This window comes from Physeter macrocephalus, chromosome 14 (assembly GCF_002837175.3).
Source record: "Physeter macrocephalus isolate SW-GA chromosome 14, ASM283717v5, whole genome shotgun sequence".
NCBI classification, from domain to species: domain Eukaryota; kingdom Metazoa; phylum Chordata; class Mammalia; order Artiodactyla; family Physeteridae; genus Physeter; species Physeter macrocephalus.
In genome coordinates, this window is record NC_041227.1 from 115,568,917 (window position 1) to 115,574,623 (window position 5,707).

A 5,707-nucleotide genomic window follows, 5' to 3' on the forward strand; every position below is an offset into this window, starting at 1 on the left:
AAAAAAAAAAAAAAAAAAAAAATTAAATAAATAAAGGAAATAAATAAATATCTCTGCCTCCCTCCCCTCCCCGCCCAACGCAGGGAAAGCAGGGATTGAGAGGGAGGTAGGAGGAGTTGCCCCCCCTTGGATATAGAGTCCCCCGCAAGGGAACAATGGGGTGGCAAGGTTGGAACTTGGGGGGTTTTGATGTCCCCAATTCTATGCTCCCTCCAGGGCCCTGTTCTGTCCATTTCCTCCCTTGCAGGCCCCCAAAGGTGGGTCAGGGACCAGACCCTCGGCTCTGGAGGAGGGACCTCTATGTTTGCCTCCACCACCCCCCCCCGACCCCCAGGAGGATCCCCTCGGTCACAAAGGGACAGCTGAGGCCCCCTCCCAGGGTGGGCGTGGGGGGCGTTCCTGGCCTAAGCCCCATAGGTAGATGTTGGCACCGTGCCATCCCTCATCCCTGTCTGCCCCTCCCCCACCCACCCTCACGCACACACAACATATGCGGCTGAACGCAATTCAAACCAAGGGAAAGACAGAGGAAAGGAAAGACTTGCCTGGATGTCTGTGCCTTTGCATGGGCGTGTGTGTGTCTGTGGGGACATGTGTGTATATCAGTGGCGTCAGCTGATGGGAAAGATTTCCTTGGGTGTTTAGGGGTATATGTAGGTTGGGATGGGAATGGAAAGGAACCCTTGGGATGAGCCAATGCACCCACCATCTGGGGGTGTGGGAGAGGGCTCAGTCTGGATTCCCAACCCAGAAACTTCTCCCTCCTCTCCCCCCCTTCCCTGCCCAACATACTTTCCCCCTGCTAGACAAGTGACCATCTCACCAGTGGCTTTGTCTCCTGGCCTCTGACTTGCTTATTTGAGGGAGGAGGGGGCTGAGCTGGGAATTGCCTAAAGTTCCTGGAAGAGGCTCAAGCATTCTCCTCCCCCTGCAAAAAAATACTGCAAGTACTGAAGCCAACTCCAGCAGTCTTGAGAGTGACCAGGGGGAGGTAGGTCAGACAGGTGTCTTGATAAGGAAGGTAGGAAATTGCTGTTTTACCTTACAGCTCACCTTTCAACCCTCTCCCTGGGCCAGACACAGATGGAAATGGCACGAGTTGAGGGAGATAGCTTTAGACACACACACACACACACACACACACACACACGCACACGTGTTCCTCACTCTGTGGTGCAGAAAATGGATACACACACCTACTCCAATAGATTCATGTGTGTAAGCAGGTAATCACAACCAGGTGTAGAGAGACCCTTGTCTACAAGACACACACACACACACACACACACACACACACACACACGCACACGTGTTCCTCACTCTGTGGTGCAGAAAATGGATACACACACCTACTCCAATAGATTCATGTGTGTAAGCAGGTAATCACAACCAGGTGTAGAGAGACCCTTGTCTACACCTTTCTACACCTTTATTCAGGTATTCGTGTGTTTCAGACCCACGTTTCCTATCCCTCCCCACCATCCAGCTTCCATATGCTTAGACAACTTCAATTATACTTTAACCACGTGCACTTTGGTGGCAACCACGTGCTAAGCACTGGGTGGTGCAAAGACGGGGGTTTCACCCTCAATCTGGACAGGAACAGTTTTCTCCCTCTAGGACCTCCAGAAGGGGTCTCGGGCTGGTAAGACCCTGATTTGATGCCTGGTAGAATGAATTAGGTTCTAAACAGAGATACGCATGATGGCCAAGGAGGCCTTGGAGAAGGGGGGCTGGCACTGTGTGAGCCAGGACCAGGTACCGAAAGGCACCTCAAATCTTCCTCATACAGAGGCCCATAGAGGGGAACTGACTTGCCCAGGACCACACAGTGGAGAGCAGAACTTGGTCTAGAACCCAGGGACTTGACTCCCAGCCCAGTGCTCCTTCTACAGTTACACAGTCTGCCTCAGGGGTCTCCAAGGATGAGAAACCAATGGTAAGTTTTCCTCCACTCATACATCCTGGTTCTGGGAAGGTAGGCTCCCACCCATGGTCTGGCAGATGGTCTGGGGCACTCTGGGCATGGCAGAGAGAGGGGCCAAAGGATAGGCCTCAGGTGGGGCAGAGACTCAGGGGTGATGGCCAGGCCTCTGTCCATGTTTGGGCACAGCCTCAAAGGCTTCCCTGTCCCTTTACAGAGGGTGGGGGTCTTCAGTCCTGACACATGGCCCTTCTTGAGCCCCCCAGTCACATGGTATTTTGATTACATGCACATGCTTTGGGTTCTGATTCCTGGCCACCCTACTTACCAGCTTTAAAGAATGCTGAATGCCTTGAGCAAGTTACATAACGGCTCCCAGTCTTGATTTTCCCATCTGTAAAATGGGGACAATTATCCTACACCTCATAGGGTTGTTGTGAGTACTAAATGGGATAGTACATGTATTGAGTTTAGCACAGGGCTAGCAATAGAGTGTGCCTTCAATAAATGTCCACTCTCCTTTTTATTAAAGCACTTTGTAAACTGTAACATGCTTTATGCTATTAATTTCTTGCACATATCCCCGGCACGTACACATTCAGAATGCTTTGTCTACATGAGAACTGAGTTTTTGTTGAATTAATGGGTGAATGAATGGATGAATAAGTGAATTAATGCTTCCTTGGGGTCGAAAGATACCCCCTGCCCTCTCCTTTGGACACTGGGGCCTGGGTTAAGCCTCACAGGCCCCTACCAGCTCTGCTTTCTGCTCCAGGCAGGAGGCAGACCTCCTCAGCATAGGGGAGCCCTTCAGAGGCTCTTCCATCCCTCCCCTATCTCCTGTCAGGAATGACCTCAGCTCCTTTCAGACCCCCGGAGAAAGAGGCCTGAGGGGTCAGGGGGATATACCTTTGGGTATGGAGAACTTCAGCCCTCTCAGTCTGTTTGCTGCCCCTGTCTTTTCTTCCTTCAGAAAAATGGAACAAGTTTTTCTCACTCGACACATTTCAACTTTTTTTTAGAAGATACAATAAAAAAAAAAAAAAAACAGGGGAAAATTGGAACAGAGGGAGGTGTGGGATGGGCCCGCCTTAGACATGGGCTTGAAAGAGGTATAACACACACGTGTCCACATACACATGCACAAGCATGAACATACAGGGACGTCTGTGCTCCTCTCTGTGCATCCAGAGATGCAGAGATGCAGTGATGGAGAGACAGAAAGAGCCAGAAATGGAAGGAAGGAGACGGAAGGAGAAGGACACCCAGAGATGCCATCTGTTCCTCCCCCTGGCATTGGGGGAAGGGAGGTGGTGAGGGGCCTGGTCCCCTCTGGGTCTCTGAGAGGGAAAGGGGAAGGCTGGGCACCTCAGCCAGGTCGGGAAGACTCCCATTTCTGCTGCCCACTCCCATCCAGGGAGCTGGGAGCCGAGGGTCTGAGGTTCCCATGGAGACATAGCCCCATCCCAGGGGAGGCCACAGTCTGGGCACCTAAAATGGCTGCCTCAGAGGGGTGGCAGCCATTTTGTGCAGGCGTAGGTCCTGGGGGGGAGCGCTGGGGGTGTAGAGGGGAGAGAGAGGGAAGGCATAGGTCATTCCTGAGCAGTCTAGGTAATCTTGCTCAGAGGACAGGAGAATGTTCTATAAAACTGCTCTCACCAAAAAAACCCCCAAACAGAACCAAAAACCAAAAAAAAAAAAAAAAAACGCAAAAAAAAAACCCAAAAAAAACAGGGGAAAATTGGAACAGAGGGAGGTGTGGGATGGGCCCGCCTTAGACATGGGCTTGAAAGAGGTATAACACACACGTGTCCACATACACATGCACAAGCATGAACATACAGGGACGTCTGTGCTCCTCTCTGTGCATCCAGAGATGCAGAGATGCAGTGATGGAGAGACAGAAAGAGCCAGAAATGGAAGGAAGGAGACGGAAGGAGAAGGACACCCAGAGATGCCATCTGTTCCTCCCCCTGGCATTGGGGGAAGGGAGGTGGTGAGGGGCCTGGTCCCCTCTGGGTCTCTGAGAGGGAAAGGGGAAGGCTGGGCACCTCAGCCAGGTCGGGAAGACTCCCATTTCTGCTGCCCACTCCCATCCAGGGAGCTGGGAGCCGAGGGTCTGAGGTTCCCATGGAGACATAGCCCCATCCCAGGGGAGGCCACAGTCTGGGCACCTAAAATGGCTGCCTCAGAGGGGTGGCAGCCATTTTGTGCAGGCGTAGGTCCTGGGGGGGAGCGCTGGGGGTGTAGAGGGGAGAGAGAGGGAAGGCATAGGTCATTCCTGAGCAGTCTAGGTAATCTTGCTCAGAGGACAGGAGAATGTTCTATAAAACTGCTCTCACCAAAAAAACCCCCAAACAGAACCAAAAACCAAAAAAAAAAAAAAAAAACGCAAAAAAAAAACCCAACACACCACACACAAATCTGTAAACCCGCGTTCCATTCTGACACCCAGAAAGGACACCTAGCCAGACGCCACCACCACCACCACCATGCTCCAAATAAGACTGGTGGGGGCAACTGTGCCGGAGAAGGAGATTTCATTTCCCACCAAAGTGCCCGACCGCGAGGGGCAGGCAGAACCCAGGCGTCCATTCCCCGGCCGCGGCCCTCTAACTCCTCTCCCAGGCCTCCCCGGCTGAGGTGGGCAGGCGGGCGAAGAACCAGGGCGGGGGCAGGGCGAGGAGGGGGCGGTCTGCTCTGCTCGCCCCCACCGCTGCTTTGAGGGGAAGGGCAGGAAAGTGGGGATCCTCTGAGGGCCGCTGCTCCGGGCATCGGCTGTGCCGTGGGGAAGGAGGGAGGGGAGGGGCCCGGCCGGCGCTGCCCAGACGGCGACTCTTGCATCAGTTCGGATGCTCGAAGCTTCCTCCTGCACTATCAGAGCACCTGCCGCCCTCTTCCCCAGCCCCCTGCCCACCTCAAGTCCAAAAGGACGTTGGGGGAGGGGACCTGCCGCTTCTCCCTGGCTCTGGGGTGGGCACCTGCCCCGCTGCCCCCTCCCCCCACCCGCTGCAGTGTTCTGGGGAGCGGCGGGCACGCCAGATGGCGTGGCTGAGAATGCGGCGACGTTGCCGGGAGGTGAGGGCTGGCACGGGTGATATGCGGCTGCGTGCCTTGTGGTGCCACCGGGGAGGGGGAGGGGGAGGACCAGTGAGGTGTAGCCCGCCTCCTCTGTGCTGACCTCCTGGCCTGCCCTCCAGAGCTCACTACCAGGATTCTCTTCGACTTCCTTTGCCTGCGCCCTGGGCTCCCGCTCTGGGCCTAGGCGCCACGCAAAGATAGGTGGGCACATGCCCGCCGCTCCAGGCATGAGCTGAGAGTCCTGGGTCAGACCCCTGCTTCACACCCCCACTAACCTGGGACAAAGGCCGATGGAGGAGACCCACTAGTCCTCCAGCAAAGCCAGCACCCTTGGGGTTGGTCCTTTGCTTCAAAAGTACAGTGACCTGTGCCCCATAACCTTTGACTTCTGGCTTCTGAGCCCTGTTCTTCTGAAAAGAGCTCCTTCCCCGACAGGCTCTGGCCTCTGAGTCCTTTTTTTCATCAAACTCATTCCTCACCAAGAAGGTTCCTGGTTGGACATCTCCTCCGGGCAGCCTTCCCTGATGTCCCCAGGCAGCTTCAGTACTTACCACCCCCTGTTAGGAGAAACCATTTACCCATGTCTCCCTGACTTGACTGTGGTGGCTACTTACCTTATATCTCAGTAGTCCGGGGTTTCACATAGGTTGTATAGAGTTGGTGCTCCATAAATGCTCCTTGCATTAACGCCTGGCTGATTTA